This window comes from Caloenas nicobarica, chromosome 1 (assembly GCF_036013445.1).
Source record: "Caloenas nicobarica isolate bCalNic1 chromosome 1, bCalNic1.hap1, whole genome shotgun sequence".
Taxonomy (NCBI): Eukaryota; Metazoa; Chordata; class Aves; order Columbiformes; family Columbidae; genus Caloenas; species Caloenas nicobarica.
The window spans coordinates 210969965-210988990 of NC_088245.1; the positions used below are offsets into that span (position 1 = coordinate 210969965).

The 19026-nt window shown below is 40.8% G+C and overlaps 1 protein-coding gene across 1 annotated transcript in view; it reads left to right on the top strand.

Moving 5' to 3' along the window:
• Nucleotides 1–19026, top strand: part of TENM4 (teneurin transmembrane protein 4) — a 627658-nt gene that overhangs the window by 193452 nt on the left and 415180 nt on the right. The window contains exon 3 of the mRNA XM_065629610.1: nt 7731–7821. The gene's annotated coding sequence lies outside the window, so the exon portion shown is untranslated. The remainder of the gene's footprint in view (nt 1–7730; nt 7822–19026) is intronic.

Below are 19026 nucleotides of genomic sequence, written 5' to 3' on the forward strand. Positions count from 1 at the left end.
GCTGAAAGACCTGAAGCTGTTACAGAACAACAATTGAGCAACAATTATAGAAACATCTGTTGTGAACTGGGAAACATACTGTGATACTTTTTTAGGCAATAGAGGAATTCCTTCTTCTACAAGGACATTTTTAATATGCGGTTCAAATAGACCAGGAGGAACGTTTTTAGTTATGAAATAAACCCAACAGAAAAAAAAATATTTTTTCCACGGAGGAGTAGCTGAAAAAATGATCCTGAAGCCAAAGAATATTTTTTTTTCACAGTAGTCCAGGAAAATATTTATTTTGGAGATGCCATTGCACAAAAGGCATATTTTAATGCTTTGAATTTAGCAATAAGGATTATGAGCACTTCAAATCAAATTTTGCGGTAAGCTCTGAAGAAAGGTTTCACATATGCCAGAAAGCTGGCTTTCTAAACTGCCTCACAAGCCTTGATCAGATGGGTATGTTAATTTTAATTTTAAGCTCTGCATATATAGGACCAACTTCACTGTGAGAGGGAGGCAGTTGCATTTTGGTACAATTACTTAGCCCACCTGAAATCTAAAATCAACGCATCAAATTCCCACAGCAGAAGCAACACAATTAACTTCACTACACTTCAGACTGACGAGAGTTTACCTTGATAAAATAGGTTATTTACTGGGCTTTTTATCGTGGACAACTGTAATGGTTTTGAGCAGTGTCATTACTGAAATACTGCTTATCCTTTGTCAAGGCAACATGACAATTATTGGTTGAAGGTGTAGGTACTCATTTGCAGTGAGAAAACAGCTTGGGGTGAGACTCGTTGACTGTTAACTTATGCAACTGAAAACTAGACATCTAAGTGAGTCTAGCTTGATAGCTCTTTAACATCCAATATGTAGATGTCTAAAGTTAACTGAGATAAATCTATAATGACCAATGCATACACAAGCAAATGAAACTTAGATATGGCACGATTCAAAGCAAAACATGAAAATCAGCTTTTTGCACGAAGCCTATCTGGTGACCCGGCAACAAGTGAGGAAGAAGAGCCTGGTACACAAAGGGCACAGAAAAGTAATTCCTTGATGAACATTAAAATGTAATTCTGCCAAAGCTCAACAGGACATATTCGACATCCTTTACTTCTTTCACCATTTCCTAGAAACCGAATTTTTCATATGAAACTGCTACACACTGAGAAAATCATCTTAATTCTGAGAAGCCTCTAGTGTGTAGCCTTTTCCAGCCTGTTCTATAAGTGTAGTCATCCAACTACTTAGAATCCAGCCTTGACATTCTTAAAAAAAAAAAAAAACAACAAAAAAACATACACACAAAAAAACCCCAAACAAACAACAGAGATAAAATACTGTGAAATGGCCCCTGTACACAATTGGAACAGATTGGGATGTGCAAAACACTCACTCTGCTGGGAGCCATCCCAGCTGATGAGGTTCAAAATTGACTTGATGTGTGGGCTAAAAAGAAGAGGTGCTTTAGGAAAGAGCAGCTCTCCAGGCTTAACTTGTCAGCAGTTCCTCCCCCAGGATGGCTCAGCCTGCACTCTCTGTCCTCCCTCTAATGGCCCCCCCTTGTTTCCCTTTTATCCAAAAGACGGATGTATAACAAGCCTTAACTCTTTCTCAACCAAACCAGTGTCCAGGGATGATGGTCCCTCTGGGCAAATCTTATCACCTTCTATGGTTTGGTTATGAAGCATCTCTTGCTAGATTTGTAAGTGCTGCCTTCCCTATGTGTTTCCTGCAAAGAGCTGGTTGGTTAGACGATCATTGTGATAATTACAATAATTTGTTTTTCTCTGATGACAATCTGTCAGCCTATGGCAATGAAACATTAGGTCAAAGCCAATAAATATTTCTACATGGGGTGTCAATTTGGTGTGAAAAGAGAGGGCATGCAAGCCTGGAGTGTGTTTATAGAATCATAGAATCGTTTAGGTTGGCAAAGTCTTCTAAGATCATCAAGTCCAACTGTAAACCTAACACCGCCAAGTCCACCACTAAACTATGTCCCTAAGCACCACATCTACACGTCTTTTAAACCTCTCCAGGGATGGTGACTCCACCACTTCCCTGGGCAGCCTGTTCCAATATCTGACAACCCTTTCCATGAAGATTTTTTCTTAACATCCAACCTAAACCTTCCCTGGTGCAACCTGAGGCCGTTTCCTCTCATCCTGTCGCTTGTTGCTTGGGAGAAGAGACTGACTCCCCCCTTGCTACAACCTCCTTTCAGGTAGCTGTAGAGAGTGAGAAGGTTGTGGTGGTGATTGGGCTACAATCATTGCAAAGGAATACGCTGCCTTACAGAAAGACATCCTTTGACTGCTGGACCCAAAAAGACTCTCTTCTGCTTTCATTTGCTGCCTTTTGGAACATACCTATGATCTCCAGACACATCTGCCATGCCTTTCCATTCTCCATGGGGGAACAAAATAATGAGAGGTGGTTCTGTGAGCAGGGCTTCATTTGGGAGGATGTTTTTTCAGCTCATTTCTGTACCCGCTGCCTCCGCTTCCAGCCTCACTCCGCTCAGCTGCTGTGTCAGACAGCAAACCCCCAGTCGTCCCTTGCAGCAGAGGGTGAAAATGGAAAAAGAGACAGAGAGAAATGTGCAGCACGGAGGAAATCAGAAACAGCAGTGACCAGTTGATGCGTGTTTGTATTTATATCATCCTGGTCATGAGTAGATGCCTCCAATTCATCACTCCGTCCCCGTTTAGCTGTGGCACTCTGAGGGAACACTTGACTTTGGGCACATATTGAAGCTCTGCTGACTCCAGCGAGACTCAAACTTGTGTTTAATGCTAAATACCGGCTAAAAGCGTTATTTGGGGATGGAAGGGACTACACGACGTGTCTAACTGCTTTGCAGGATCCTCGATCAGGCCCAGAGATGAAGACTAAAGTACTCCTGGCCAGAAATGCACAGTTAGCCTGAACGTCCTCAGTGAGGACGTGTCCATGATCTATCTCCTTCCCTTGGCCTCTCAGCGGCAACTAGGCCACCTATGACCATTTCTTGTGCTGTTGAGGATGGCACTAATTACTGCCATCTCAGGGGGAGGTGTTTTCTTGCAAAGTGGACACTGTCATTAGGAATTCAATCGGTACCACAGTAATTCTGGGACATCACACCTACTGTGAGTTAGCCAAGGGTGGACCCAAGCAGCAGGCTGCCCAGGAAAAGCTCTGCTATTGCCAGAGCTCAACGCTGCTTACACTCCTCAGTTCCTTTTTGAATATTTGGAAATAACATATCTGAAAAGCCCTCAAACAAGCAAACCCCCAAAACAAACCAACCATCAAAAGTCTGAATTAAAGAGCACAGGTGGCAAGAAATTGTCCTCTCCATGTGTGTGATCCCTGATGCAGATGTCTTGTTTTCACAGCACTGATAATGAATGCATTTTTATTTTTGGATGCTCTTTAGAGTAGAATGTAATACATCAAAATAAATCATTGTGTTGCATGCCTGTTATGAACGAAAGCTGGTACACCAAATGTCAAGGTTGCTCACTTTCATTAACCGATGAATATTGCTAATTTTGTTAGCAGGGTTGAGAAAACAAATGGTAGTGAAGGGGGAAATGTTGACTTGAAACAAAGATATAAACACACAGATAAAGATTTGATAAGTTTGAATAGATTTAGATATATTGTTTCAAGTAAGGTGAAATCTCCCTTGGATCTGTGCTTTAGTAGAGAAACTATATACCATTTTCCTCCTTATTTTCATGCGTTAAATGAATTCAATAATCATCATATTTGAAAAGGCATTCATTTAAACTGCTGTGGAAAAAACTTCTGATCAAATCAAGAGCATTAGCTTCAAGACCACCCTTCTTCCTATGAGAGAGGAAGTATCTGTGTGATAAATTAACTATGGGTGAATGCTAAGTCTTTAATGAGAAAAAAACATGCTCTGCTGAATTCAGCCTTTCATGTGAAAGCTATTTGGGACCTTAGTGAAAAGAATGTGTTAATCAAGAGAAAAGCGTAATTACTGTCTTGTCAACAGACACAAATGGGAAGGCCTGGTGAAAATGAGGTTGAAATTAACTCCAAAAAACACACACAAAAGGAGTTTTTCTATAAGATTTTCGGAGAGCTTGCTTTACACTGCACAGTGATTTATGACAATTAGAATCTCACTATTTCTGCAATTAATATTGCTGGATGCTTCCTATTCAGACGAATGTTAATCATAATAATGCAAATGGAAGTATTATTGCAGCTATGCCTCCAAGTTCATATTTCATATTGAGCCAAAGGTTCAATATTCAGCATCCTTCTCAATGGAGCGTTCGCATTGTATGGATAGATGAATGTGCACCAAAGGTAAAATAACTGAATTAAAATAAACCAGAATAATATGTCTGGCACATAGCTTCCCATTTTCCTGTAAGGTCCTGGTTGTTCAGGCTTTTTAAACCAATAATATATTATTGAAATGCACCACTAATTACAATTCATTGAAGTTGTGTATGGTATAAATTGCACTGACGATGGACTTAGATTGAATTTCTTATGCTTATGTTTAGCAATTCATTTCCAACTAGGCCGTGTTTAAAAGTTTAGAGTGCAAAAACTGTGCAATTATTTCCTAATAGAAGAAGAATATTGGTGGCAAACATTTTGTCCTACATGTCTTTTTGCACTACATTTATTAATAAGAAAGGTAGAAGCAAAACCACATATTAATTTTGACATGTGTTTAAAAAATATAATGAGCATTTATAAATTTTTCTTCTGCAAATATTTTCTAAATTGTTTTCTTTATGTTTTTAGCTCCCTCTGTGCTCCCTTAGAACATTTCTTAACTCACGATTAGTTTATTTGTGACTGCTGATGCTCTTGGAAATATTTGTTCTTTTTTTCTTTTTCCTCCTTTTTCTTTCCTTCCTTTTTTTTGGTTTTTTGGTGGTGGGTTGTTTTTTTTTTTTTTTTTAGGTTTTGTTTGTTTTTCCATGAATTTTGATTGGTGAGGGGAGTTGGGGGAAGAGGGGATAATTGTATTTTTTTTTTTTTTTTTTACATCTTGCTGGCTTTTATTAGAAAACACATAAAACCAAAATTTCTGAAAATATTTCAGAGCTGATTCAGAAACATCGATTAATATTTCAGGAAGTAAATAACCCACATAAAGTAAGCCCCTACTACAAATGCCTTTTTCTCTGTAGCAGAAAGGTGGTTTCTATTTTCATCTGAAAGCATAGTAACTACTGCATTAAAACTGTTTATCAGGAGGTGACAGTGGAAGAAGTTGTGCATGTGGACAGGGTAACATCCTACATTTTGGGGAACAAGGGAGAGCAATCACAGAGCGGTGACTGGAACTTAAATGTCCATCACATTACATTACTATCCTCTAGATAGAAAAGGAGAGAAGTCTTGAGGTAGAGAACACATTTTAAACTGTGTTCAAGCCCAGTACAGGCTTCCTATATAACATCAAAGAAAGCACTTTGGCCCAGGTCTTCAGAAATATCTGAACAGCCAGTTGAGTGAGAAGAAAGCGCCTAAATTATTTTCCAAACAATATCCAACAAATAACACTGTTTGTCTTGTTCCATATCCTGTGGTCTGGATTAAACATTTAAATGCTTTGGGTACCTGATGCTCACTTTTTTCTGGCATTGCTTTACATCTCATTGGGCTCAGTCTTTCAAAACGGCATTCAGGTCATGATATAGATACATACATATTGGCATATAAACATAGATATTTTATTTTTTTTGAAAGAAGAGATGAAATCACTTTGATGGTGCATTTGACCAGCTATCCCAGAGATACACAGGCAGGCGTGGCACAGTAATTTCCAGAAGACAGGTGTAAATGCAAAAGCAATGGTAACCTCTCAATTCATAACCATGACTGCTAAAGGAACAGAGCTGATCCCCCTCTTTATTCTCTCTGTGCTGGAGTTTATTCACAAAAGTGGGAGTAATATCACTCCACTACCTTGCCAAGTAGCTTAAAAATACATATATTAAAAATTAGGTGAAGTATAGATATTATAGTGGTGGGGGACCACAAGTGTACCAGCGTCCTAAGAGTGAAGAATGAACAATTTATTCTCGCCTCCTCCTCATTTCCAGATCTCCCAGAAAAACATTCTGGTGAGTGATGGCCTCTTCTGCCTTTGTTTTCCCTCTCATTCAAGTGAAGACCAGCGAGAGAGGAGACTCACAAAATTAATTCAGATTGGCTTAGATAAGGACCCTGTGATGTTGATTAAAAATCATGTACAGGGCCATTAGCAAAATGAGGTAATAAATGAAAATGCATTGAATCATACGAGTTTTCTAGTGGGGGAACATCAGGGAGTAGTCTTGAGTCCAGTCTTCTTTAAACATCTTCATTCATTAGCCAAGAGACAGGAAAAAAGTACATGTTAATTAAAACCACAGATGATCCAAATTAGGAGGCACTGCATAAATCAGTGAAGATAGAGAGATTAGAAACCTTAGGCAGGAAATCACAAAATGAGATGCAGCTTCAAAAAATGCATGTGGGGGAGAAATAATCTGTATGAGGACACAATCAGCAGAAAGGAGGGCTCTTCAAGAAGCAGAATTAATGGGAGGAAGCCAAAGGATGTGGACCATGGAATAAAGGGCAATGTAGCAGAGCAGCTATTTAAAGGTGACCTTTGTACCTTTTCAGTGGACAGCTTGGATTTGAAATTAATTTAGAATTGGCAAGATTAAAAGGTCAGTGTAGTTTTGGACTATATATGCAGAAACAGGTTGCCAAGGAAGGGTGTGGAAGCCCACCTCTATAATAGCCTGCTACCACATCATTCAGACTTCTTAATTTGGTTTTTTTTTCGTTTTTTTTCTTCAAATTCTGCAAGACCTGGTGCACTACAGTACACATAAGATAGATGCATATCAAGCAAAATGGGTCACCTGGGAAAGATGCTGGCCCTGACAAATGTAGTTTTCAATAAAACCATGCACACCCAGCTGCTGCCCTTGCTTCTCCACCTCCTCAGTCCTCATGGTACTTTCTCTCCCTGAGACAAGGAAAGGAGCTAAGAGAAGAGGCTTGAGGCTAATTAACTAATGAGAGGTGTAAGAGAAGAGGAGCCCAAGTGCCGTGCTACACTTCCTTTGAACCTCCTGCTCGTGGTGTGACAGGTTTGTCACAAATGCATCATTACTTTTGAACTGGGGCTCTTCGATACCACAAGCAACTCGGATAACACAAAATTTACTGCCATGAGTGGAAGCAATAAGAAGCTTCTGCGTAAGATCATAGTCATTTTACTCTAGCAAAAGTAAAAGATTTAAGGAAGGAAATATTTCGGTTAGCTACAAAAATAAATTCTTTCACCTTTTGAGGACAGTAAAATCACAGAGCAGGAAGCAAGCAAGTACCACGTTTCTCAGAAACCTTCAAAATTAGAATAGAGAAATTGGTAAATTACTCTTTTGGCAAAGGGATGGATATTCACACAATTAGTCAAAGACAGGCATTTAATTCTAAATGCTCTACAGAAAGCCTTAGCTTGTATTTAACAGATATATTTATTTCCATGGCATGAAGAAGCATGCCTCCATGCAGTGCAGATTTGACATTACCCTAGTAACCACATAGGTATAGATGACTGTTTTATGTGCCCTATCAAACTGTTAGCTGTTGGTTTTAATTCATTTGTCATAGAAAATAAGTTAAAATCACTAAACAAAATTCTGACTTTATTTTTTTTGGTCTATGTCTTTTTACAGGTAGACTGAGAATAACAGACATCCAGGTTAAAACTGTGTCCTGCAAGAAGAAGTAGTATTTGATGGATTATTCCTAGATTTTTCTAAGAAGGTAAGCACAAAAAGTGAGTACTCATTCCAGTACTTGGCATGTTTTAATTATGTTTGGTTGTTTAAAATCAAATTACGATAGTTCTTTCTTGTGCAGATTTCTCTAATTGGAGTTGTGAGGAATTTCTTTAGAATGTGTCTATTATTGATCCATGTTTATTTTTATTATCTGATAATGATAATTTACATTACAGTCCCAGTCAAGGATTCATTTACACTGTGTCAGGCAGTCTAGAAACATAGACATTCTGTACATGAAATGACTTACATCTAAGTACAAATCAAGAAGTGACAAACAGCTGAAGACCCATGGATGTAATAAGACAGCGCTGGCCAGTGTGACAGGCAATGCTAACAGAGCATCTGCAACCCAGCCCTTGTAAGTGCTTTCTAGATATTACTGCAGAGAAAGAAAGAGGATAACAAGGTTATTTTATAGAAACTTATGGGGAGGAACACGGAATAAAATAGCACTCATTTGAAAATCTAGCACATGGACTGTGGAAAATGGTTGTGTGGGTTGGTTGGATGCAGACAGCCTAGTTTTCATATAAATGGGGTGAGGAAATCAATACTATACCTGGGCAAATGGCCTTTGCATACAGGAAAAATCATCAGGGCAGGTATATATATATATGTGAAAAATTAAATAAAGGGATTCTGTAGTAATTAAGAAGGCTGAGAAAAGAGATTTACCTGGATGAGCAGATAGAGATGAAAGGTTTTATATTATGTGTGTTATACAGAACAGATCTGCAAGACTTCCATGTAACTGGGAAGTGCCACTTGGAAGAGGAGAGTGAGTTGGAGATATCAAGGTTATGGGCATGTAACAGGATGGTGGCAATGTCCACAGTGATAGAGAAGAAGGTTGCTTGAAGGTCATGGCTGGGACTCCTCAAATGGAAAGCAAGCAAAGATGAGACTGTTGAGTACACAGAAAGAGAAAAGGAGAGGGTAGAGAACTGGAACCATCACTCAAAAAATCACAGAATATTTGAGGCTGGCAGGGACCTCTGGAGATTGCCTAGTCAAACTACCTGCTCAAAGCAGGTTTTCTTAGAGAAGGTTGCTCAGGGTTGTGTCCTGTTGGGTTTTTAATATCTCGAAGAATGAGGACACCACAACCTCTCAGCAACCTGTTCCAGTGTTTGACCACCCACACTGCAAATAAGGTTTTACTAATGTTCAAATGGAATTTCCCATATTTTGGTTTGTGCCCATTGCCTCTTGTCCTGTCACTGTGCACCACTGAGAAACGTGTGTATCCATCTTCTTTTTCTTTTACACACATTAATAAACCCCCCCAGCTCTCTCATCCTCTCCTCTTATTAGAGATGCTCCAGTCCCTTAAAATTCATCATAGCCCTTTATGCAGCTTGCTCCTGTATGTCCATGTCCCTTTTGTACTGGGGAGCCTGGAAAGGGACCCAGCACCTGGATGTGTCCCACCAGGGCTGAGTAGAGAGGAAGGATCCCTCCCTCAACCTGCTGTCAATGCTCTGCCTAATGTAGCCCTGGAAAACGTTGGCTTTCTTTGCCTCAAGAGCATGTTGCTGGCTCACAGTCAACATGGTGTCTACTAGGACTCCTACCAGGTCCTGTTCTGCCAAGCTGCTTTCCGGACAGTTGTCCTAAGACTGTGGTGATGCCTGGGGTTATTCCTTACCAGAGTCAGGATTTGGCATTTTCCTTTGTTGAGCTTTTCTGTGAGCTCACTTCCTTAGCTTGTCCAGGTCCCTCTGAATAGCAGTGCAGCCCTCTGGTGTAGCAGCCATTCCTTCCAGTTCTGTATCATCTGAAAACTTGCTGAGGGTGCAGACTGCCTCATCCAGGTCACTAATGACAGGTTTAACAGTATTAAACCCAGTATTAACCCCTGGGGTCCATCACCAGTGACTGGCCTCTGACTGGATTTTGTGCTGCTGATACTTTGAGCCTGGCAGTTCGGGCAGTTTTCAGTCCACCTCACTGTCCATTTATCCAAGCCATACTTCATCAGTTTGCAGCAGGGATGTTATGGGAGACTGTCAATGCATTACTGAAGTCAAGATAAGCAACATTCTTTGCTCTCTCCTCATCCACTGAGCCACTCATCTCTCTGCAGACAGTGACCAGAATAGTTAAGTATGATTTCTCCTTCATAAATACATGCTGACCACTCCAAATCAACTTCACGTCCTTCATGCGCTTAGAAATTATTTCCAGCCTTATTTGCTCTATCATCACTGGGGTCTGAGGTGAGACTGACCAGCCTGTAGTTCCCTGAACCCTCCTTTTTTCACTGCCTGAAGATAAGAGTGACATTTGCATTCTTCCAGTTCTCAGGAACCTTACTCAATTGCCAAAATGCTTTCAAAGATAATTGAGAGTGGCCTCAAAAGGACATTGGTCGTGTCTCTCAGCACTCATGCGTGCATTCTATCAGGTCCCATGGACTCGTGCATATACAGTGTGCTCCCTAACCTGATCCTCCTCCATCAAAGATATGTCTTTCTTTCTCCAGATTTTCCCACCAGTCTCAGACACCTGGGATTGCGAAGGTCAAGTCTCACCAATAAAGGCCAAGGTGAATGAGACATTGAGTATCTTCTCCATGTCCTTTGTCACAAAGTCCCCTGCCCCATTCAGCAGAGGAGCAGCATTTTCCCTAGTATTATCATCTGCCTATTGTTAATATTGAAGTTATGTATGCGGGTTACATTACAGAGGGAGAGGAGAGGAGAGTTGGAAGGAGGAATAAGGCAGATTTATCAAAGAGGAAAAAAATAGACGAGATAGCCAAAGGAGGGCAAAACAACAAAAATTAGAGACTGAATAGTTGGCTGTTTCAGGCAGCTGATTAAATAGGGAGGAAATATATGAAAAGCATGTTCTTAAGATCTGGCAAAGGAGACCGACTCTTTAGAAATGTTGGCAGGTGTGGCTTCAGTGAGGCGCAAGATATGGAAGGCAAACAGAAAAAGTCTATAATGCAGCTGGAGGTTGAGGTCTGCTGTGATTGTAAAGAGTGTGCTGACTTTAGTTAGACATGAAAGGGAGAGGAGAAAGATTTTTTTTTTTAACCAGTGTTTTTGGAATTACTGTCCTTACGAGGAAAGTCTGGTGGTTTTGTATTTTGAAAGAACAAGTGGAGAATGAGAAGTTTTGGAGGGGATTGGAGAAAACAGAGTAAATGAGAGGTCTGAGTAAGAAGCAGGTACTGCATCTCAGATAAAAGAGTAAAGACGAGGCAATCAGAGAAAAATAATGGAAAATGGCATGCAATGGGAGTCTCTTATATTTTCTCACAAAGGAGACTGGTAAGATCCTGTACACAGAGAGAGGTGGAGACAACAGGAATGAAAAGCCCCAAGGACAGAGTCAAAATGGCACAAAGTTTTCAGAAATTTGCATTTAGGCCAGAAAGCTAGGGTGGATTTTAAGTGGGTAATAGGCAGAATTAAAGAACAGAATGAATTAGCAGCTGGGAAAGATCATCTGATCAGATTTCCCCTCAAGGTGTTTCAACATGTGAGAGAAATACCTGGGTGTGCAGATATTTTTTAAATGGTTACTGAGACCTAAATTAAGAGCTGAGTAATCCAGTCTTCCTGTTCAGGCAGTGGGACAATGTTGGATCTCTCTAAAATATCTAGTCGGTGCAGCACATGAATTGCCTGCAGACAAGTCTGTCTCTCTTGCTTTCTCTCTGCTCGTAGACTACTGTCTAGGGCAACTAGGCACCTGAATTATGCATGGCCATTGTCCAAAGCTAGATGGGGTGATTGCAGGAATTAGTGTCCCTAAGCCCTTATTTCTCAGCTGTGATGTGGGGTCGAAGTTCCCTTTTGATATTTGTCTTCTCTATTTAGATTTTTAAGAGCTTTTCACCTGGAAGGTTTGCATACAGCATCTAGCACTGCAGGTGAGGGCTGGGGCACCTACAGGCTTCTGCCACACAAAGAAGTAAGAATCATAAAATCATAGAATGTCCTGAGTTCGGAGGAAATGTTCATCTCAACCTGGAAAGTCTTGACGTGAACGATTAATGAAATGCCTGCTAAAGATAAAACTACAAGTATGGTAGGGGGGAGTTCTAAAACTCATAGGCTTGAATATTCAGTAATATTTAAATGAAAATGATGTAAAATTATGTTGATTTGCAAGACAGAATGGAAGTGGTTAGTGATCCAGCACTTTAACTGCCAGCACTGTACAGATACTGACATAAATAATAGGAGGCAGTTCCCAAAACATGATAACTCTGCCTGAGGGTTATGTCCAGGAGTTCATTTTTTGCTCTCTGGGCAAGAAACATTCGCTGCTGTAAGGAATTAAATAGCTTCTTTCCATAATAACAATGATGACTATGAATTCAATGGGAACTCAGAACCTGTCTCCTATACATACACATGTATGAAACATGTGTGTGTGTGTATATATATATATATATATATATATATGCAAATCTAGCCTGCCCAAAAGAAATATACAGTGTGTTGGGGTTTGGGTTGATTGGGAGTATTAGGGCTGGTGTGCACTGAAATGTTGTGTCTGCAGCCAGGATTCAAAAGAGAGAGATCTCACAGCAAGATAAAGACAATGCATCAAAGGAAAAAACGAAAAAAATAGGTGAAAAATTGTCAGAAAAATAAGTGTTTTCAAAGTCTGGATTTCATGCTAAGTGGTAACAGTATAATGAGGTGATAGCCTACAGCAAACTGAGGGGAGTGAGGAAAAGGAGAGGATATCTCTAAAATAAAACTCCTCAAATTGCTGGGAGTCACTGAACATGACAAGCTCTGTTTACTACGAGGTAGGTAAGTTCACAGGACATATCTAGCTGGCTTTTCACTGCAGGTGCATTCTTACTTGTCAACATAATCTGAAGAAGGTTTTGTTTATAATATTTACTACTCAGTTTTTCTTAACTTTGATGTATCTAATAACCTTTTTGCTGCCAGCTGATCTGATTTGTGACGAAAGGTCCGACGGTCAGTAATAGACCTCAAATCAATTATTGTCTGTGGAATGATGGTATTTTTCCCAGTAACGCCCAACTGGGCAGTGGAATCAGCCATGCCAGCTGTGTGGCAATCACATCTCCACCTCAAAGGACCAGTCCATAGACACCTCCCAGCACTGGTCCAGCGCTGTCTGCTGAATGGAGCTGTCAAAAGGTAATACACAGAGAAAATGAGTGTGAACAGTACAAATAATAGAGGCTTTTAGTTTACTGTCTCGTTAAAAGGAATAAAATGCCTCGGGGTAGGTAGAGTACTTCTCAGGGTGCATTTCAGCCAACATCTTTGTTTTGGAGCAACCAACATTGATCTGGAAACAAGCTGATTCTCAGAGTTGTTGTTCACTTGCAGTTCTTGATGGAAACTAGTTCATTGCTGATCAGACTATTTTTACTCAGGTGAGAAAAGACAACATTAGCTGGTGGGCATTAGGTTCCCAACTTGAAGACGCTGACTGTTGTTGGCTTTCGTGCCATTCTGCTACATCCTCTGCACTCTTTTCCTATCTATTTTCTTGTTATTACCCCATAAGGCAATCTTACACATTTTAGGATGTTTACAAATGCTTTACATGAATCAGTTTTTGGGAATAAGTTTTTGTAAAAAATCTCCTTCATCAGCCTAATTAGAAACTGTTACATAATGTGTACATCTTTCCAAATTTCCTTAAGTCCCCTGTTTTCTTAGCCTTGATCTACCTGTCACAGGATCTATATGGCATATCTTCTCGTTTACACTACAAATCCAAGATAAGTGTCTTTACCAACAGTATATTTGTACAGCATCTAACACATTGGGCTAGTGATGCACTTAAAGCCTCCAGGTGCTACAGCTGTAGAGATGGTATATAATAACAGGGAGCTGCTCATTCTCCCACAAGGCATCTTGTTTCAACCCACAATAAAGAGAGACATTATTTTAAAATGTTCTATTTATTCAAAACAATCTGTCATGCAATGTTAATTAAGCATTAATTGATATTTATGTCTCCGAGGCACAGATCATCATTTTTCTTGAATAACCCTTGAAGTCTGGCTGAAGATACTAGAGGAAGGATGAAACAGGCTGGTCTTTGTGACTACTAGTGGCATTATTTATTTATTTATGTATTTATTTGCTTATTTGTTTTTGCTGCCAAGTGCATCAGCCTCCATAATCCTTTCCCCTCCCTCCCATTATTTGCCAGAGGAGGAACTGGCAAATCAATAGGAAGGATGTAATTAGCAACTTGGCTGTGGGGTGCGTGGAGTGGTGGGCGTAGAAACCAGTATGAAATCAAAAGTTTAATACAAGAGCTGTTTGTACATTGTCAGTCAATCATTTTCTCCCTGTTTAGATTTACGAGTGAGTTGCAGATGTATTTCTTGGACACATCAGATTTTGTTTTTCTTTTGCTTTGCTGGAGAAAGCTATTTTCAGCCTAGGTTTTGTTCCTCCTGTTGTGACATGCAGGAGATGTGATCTCACACCCTCCAAAGAACTCATTCACAACAGCAATGCCATAACAAATATCCCGTCATTACACTGTTTGGAAAAAGAGGTAACTTCATACCGGTGGAACCACCTTTAGCTGAGGATATGGAGTATCTCGGAGAAATATTCCCCTGGGGATACTTAATGCTCATCTCCTTGTAGTTTAAAAATGCACCAGAATATCATAGCATCTTCCTTCTGAAAACCATGTGCTATTTGGGGAGCATTAATGACACAGGCTTAACCCACAGCCTGCACAGTGCAACACTGACTACACATACCACCCACCTCCACGAACAGACTGACTTGTCCAGACGCTCTAACATAGTTTTTTTCTGCTCCCAGGATCTTACTGAGTTGCTTTCAGGGCTCCCTTATGTATCTCTGCATGATCTCGCAATGTACATTATAGACAGATCTAACAGTGCCACGCATGAGGCCAGCACAGCTGGTACATCAAAAGTGCTCCAGTCACAGCCTGTGACACAGGACAGTACAAATGTCTCAGTGGCAGCTATTGCATCCTCCGTTCCCTCTAGTTTGTTGTATATCTTTCCTTGCAGCAGGGGGAAAGACTGTGTAGCTCCTATTAGCACTGCAGCGTTGTCTCATAGCAAGACTGAACCCCAACTTAATGTGCCTAAAGCTCCTCGACAGTCCTCCCTTTGCATGTCTGACTGATCAGCACGATCCATGGTGCCATATGCCACCCTTGGACACCCTGTGCAAGTGCCGGTTTGTCACCTACAGCCATGGTACAGACAGTGGAATTCACTGCGGGCTCCGGTGGGATATATGTATCCAGAGATTTTCATCCCAGTTTGCCCCTGTGGGCTCCAGCAGGAACTGTGTGCCCAAGGATTTTCACCCCAGTTTGCTTTTGCGCATCCATGTTGGTTGAGGTAAACTGACTCTCTTCATGGTAGAGCTCTGGCTGTCCCAGGCTAAACCTGTTTTAATTTACAGATTCTAATTAGATGTTGACTGATAAGGTGGGGAGGATGGTGGGAAGATGGAGTAAAATTTGCTGTGGGCTATGTAAGAATTAATTTCCATTCTTCAGGAGAGCACAAAATGTTTCTGTATGAATCACAGAATTATAGAATCATTTTGGTTGGAAGAGACCCTTTAGATCATCAACTCCAACCTAAATCTAGCACTGAACCGTGTATCTAAGAGCCTCATCTGTATGTCTTTTAAACGCCTCCAGGGATGGTGACTCCACCACTGCCCTGGGCAGCCTGTTCCAATGCCTGACAACCCTTCCCATGAAGATATTTTTCCTAATATTCAATCTCAACCTTCCCTGGTGCGACTTGAGGCCATTTCCTTTTGTCCTATCACTTGCTAATTGCAGAGCTTTTCCATCTAATTTTATTCCTAATTTTTCAACTGTGTACGACTCTATACACAGCTTTGCTTCTGGGGAAGTTTTATTTTTTCTTTTCGTGCCTTCTTACTGGAGTTAGGAAGCCACTGCATATCATACAGCAAAAAAACCAGGAAGGTGAGAAAGGGGCATTCATCTCTCATGCAACCGGATAACTCAAAACACAGAAGTATGGAAAAATAAATGAAAATGAGTTATAGGATCTGTCTTCACCTGGTATAGGAAAGCACCCTTGAGTACAGCTGCTGCAAAACTTTTCAGCGTGTGTTTTGCTCTGGTGAGGAGTCCTATTAAGTCTAACATGAAGGACAGGCTTAAATAAGGAAGGCAATTTAAAATATACTTCAGCAGGCGAGATCCTTCCCATGACTACATTTTGTAACTACAGCATAGTATTACCAGGGATAATAATGGACAATCATAAATTTGATAAGGTTTATGTGCCTTTGAAGTGAAGCAGTTACCTTTTTCACTGTATTGCTAAATTAAGGCTAGTTGGGTTTTCTGTAATGGATTCCAAGGAGACATGACTCTTATCTGGTCCAGACAGAGAAGCAAGTTCTTTATTTTAACACATTTAACCTGTTAGCAGGAATGGACAGTCTGACTCAGCTGAAAATACTATCCTGAACTACTTACTATTAGCAGTATATTAACCTAATGCGGCCTTGTTGGGAAAGATAAGTACATTAGGTTTTAATACAGAGATCAGCACTTCTGAATTACAGTTCAACTCAGAAAAGACAAGTAACAGTACGCGGCAGCCTCCACAAAGATCTTCCAAATCTAGCTGGGAAAAGAAATACAAGTGCCTGTGAGAATGGCAGCCCAGGTACAGAGAATCCAAAGGCTGGAGAAATGTTTTTTCTGAGCTAGACATCTGGCTCAGGGAGGTTTGTTCATCCCTGCATGATGGAAACAAATTGGTTTCTCCAAGGATTGCTAAATATAAGGTGCTTGCGGGGAGGGGAAGGGAAATGCATGCCTAAGGCATGCACTCATTTCTATGGAGCATTCAGTCCTTTCGGGAAAATAAAAATTAGCTTGGCCAGGCTCATGCGGAGTTGCTGCCCTGTTCCAGGAAGGCACACAATCCACCTGCAATCCTCAGTTTTCACTGTATGTGCTGAGGAACTGGCACTTTTAAGTGCAATTAGTGGGCGCTAAGGAGTCACTCTTCCGGCAGTCCCATCAAAGCCAGAACAGAGGGAGGTCCCTAAGACACTTCTTTAACAGGCAAATGTGGGATATTCTGCTTATTTTTTTACAGGATCTTAATTCACCCATATTAGACCATGTGTAAAAAATCTGCAGCTGTGCTGGGCAGTGCTCAGCTGCAGTATTTGCTCCAAGTGACATTCCCAGTTCGGGTCGGCGACGCTGCAAAGGATGCTGGTGAAATGTCCTTGCTCTCCGTAAAATGTGTGATTTGCAGTCAAAAGTGGTGGCCTTGATGAGGTTAAAGGACTTTTTAGCACTTCTCCTACACATGTGTTTACAAAAGGAGGCCATCCATGACCCTGAGATTCTGAGCACTTAGGTTCAAGCTGTCATTTATCTGTATGGTGTTTCTGAGTTTCTCTTCATTTTCTTAATTTTGTTTTGTTTTTATTTTAAAGGTGTGGCTTTTGCCTGGGAAAACATTTGCAGCCATAAATCTCATCAGAATCTCAACCGATATCTCATCTATTGCTTGACGTTAATTTTGACCCTTTCCACCACAGCTCTCTCCCCACAGGTTTCATCTTTGTGCTGGGAGACGGGGATTTGCTCATCCCACTCCATTGCTCTCAGAGCAGCCTCTGGGTGTTACATAATGGGAGGGCACAGAGGAAATTTCATATTTTGGTAGTTAAATGTAGTGGCACAATTTCCATGTTGTTCCCTCTTTTTTTAACCTTTCTGATCTCTTCAACTGATTCACCACCATTTCTTTGGTGATTTGTTAATGCACTTGCCCCACTATCGGAAGCTCCAAAAAATCTGAGAATAAAACCATTGGCAGCTGTACAAGTGGGGCTGTTTTTCCTGTTTGCAATTGCCCTGCTTATTTACAGAATACGCAGCAATCATCTCTGCTCCAGGTGGCTCTCGGAGAGGGGACGTTGTCCTTCTCCCATTGCACAGACCAACTGTGGTAAAAGCAAAAAGCATGTATGTAATGACAAATCAAAAAGCACATATGCAGGGACATTGTTTTCTGTTTGGGCAGGAGGATTGGGTAGCTGCAGCGCTGAGCTTTCCAAGGAAGAAAGTGGGCAGATCTCTGTGGGAGGTCAAAGAGCTGATGGTATCCTAAAAGCCACCCTACCAGGCATTATTCTGTAAACATTTTTTGGAAATGAACTCAATAGGCAAGCCCATTCAATGAGTGTAAAACTGAAAATCTTAAAAATGTTAACACTGAGATTTGCTGACAATACTTTGGGGCAGCAGACAGGCATCTCTGGGGCACTTCTGAGAGGGATATTTTGCTTTCTATGTCGGTACGCCAGATTCTTCTTCACCAAAATATGTTAGCTGGACCTGCCACATGTTGAAAATGAAGCAGTGGAATAACCAAAAACAAACAAACAAAAAACACAAGAGCCAGCTGGTTTATTTGTTTTCTTGCTTTTTTTTTTTTTTTTTTTGAAGTCCGAAGTTACATCCAGGGGGTGAACTGAGGGATACAACTGGGACATGTACTGCTTCATGATGGCAAGACTTGCTGAAGCGACAAAATGCATGACGTTTTCTGACACATGCATATTCTTAGCAGCTGCTGATGAGACGGGATGAGTGGTAGTGCAAATGTTTGCTAACTTGGGGATGGCTTCTGATATGGAAGGTATGCAGAGCTGTCTTTGAAGTCTGTAATAGCCAGGCACATATGCAACTGGGATCAGCAGTGGGTGTTCATTTTCCAAGGACACCTCGAAGATTGTGTCAAAAAAACCCAGGAATACAAACATAAGTGTGATGTCTTTGCAACCCTCGCCAAGTCATGGCCATCTTGGAGTGCTGAAGGTCCATGTGGATGTAGGGGTTGCAGGAACTCATGTGTTGGTTGTAGCTTTGCAATATCCAGCAGCAGGATATGGATTTGGGAGTTGACTCTGGGCCCCAAATTGAAAAAGAGTCTTTTTGTTTCCCCTGAGATGTTTTTTCCATAGTCATGTCAGAGGAATTGTAGTAGAACTGACAAGTTCATGGCTTTCTGAGACAGCTTGGGCTCTCTGGGAAGACACCTGTGTCTTTTTTTCCACTTCTCCTTTGGCCATTGCCTTTATTTTTCCAGGCTTTCACCCAAGCTCCACAAGTGCATTTTAAGTCTTACGTCAGTTATCCCTATTGA